A 292-nucleotide genomic window follows, 5' to 3' on the forward strand; every position below is an offset into this window, starting at 1 on the left:
AGAGGTGAAACTGTACTGGAGAAGTTGATGATGATTGGCTGAAAAGATATCCTAATAACAATTTCAAAGAATTATCATAATCAAATTGTCAATTATCGAATGATTATCTTTCATGAGACATCACCAATTGGTCAACCTGCCATCAGTCATCACCAACATACCATTAGTTATCATCAACCTGTCAACTTGCCATCAATCATCACCAACCTGTCAAGCACACTATCGCCTCCATTAAACTGTACTATCACATTATTATTACATAAACAACTGTCAATGAAAACATTTACCTTAG

The sequence above is a fragment of the Penaeus monodon genome, chromosome 28, assembly GCF_015228065.2.
Source record: "Penaeus monodon isolate SGIC_2016 chromosome 28, NSTDA_Pmon_1, whole genome shotgun sequence".
Lineage (NCBI taxonomy): Eukaryota > Metazoa > Arthropoda > Malacostraca > Decapoda > Penaeidae > Penaeus > Penaeus monodon.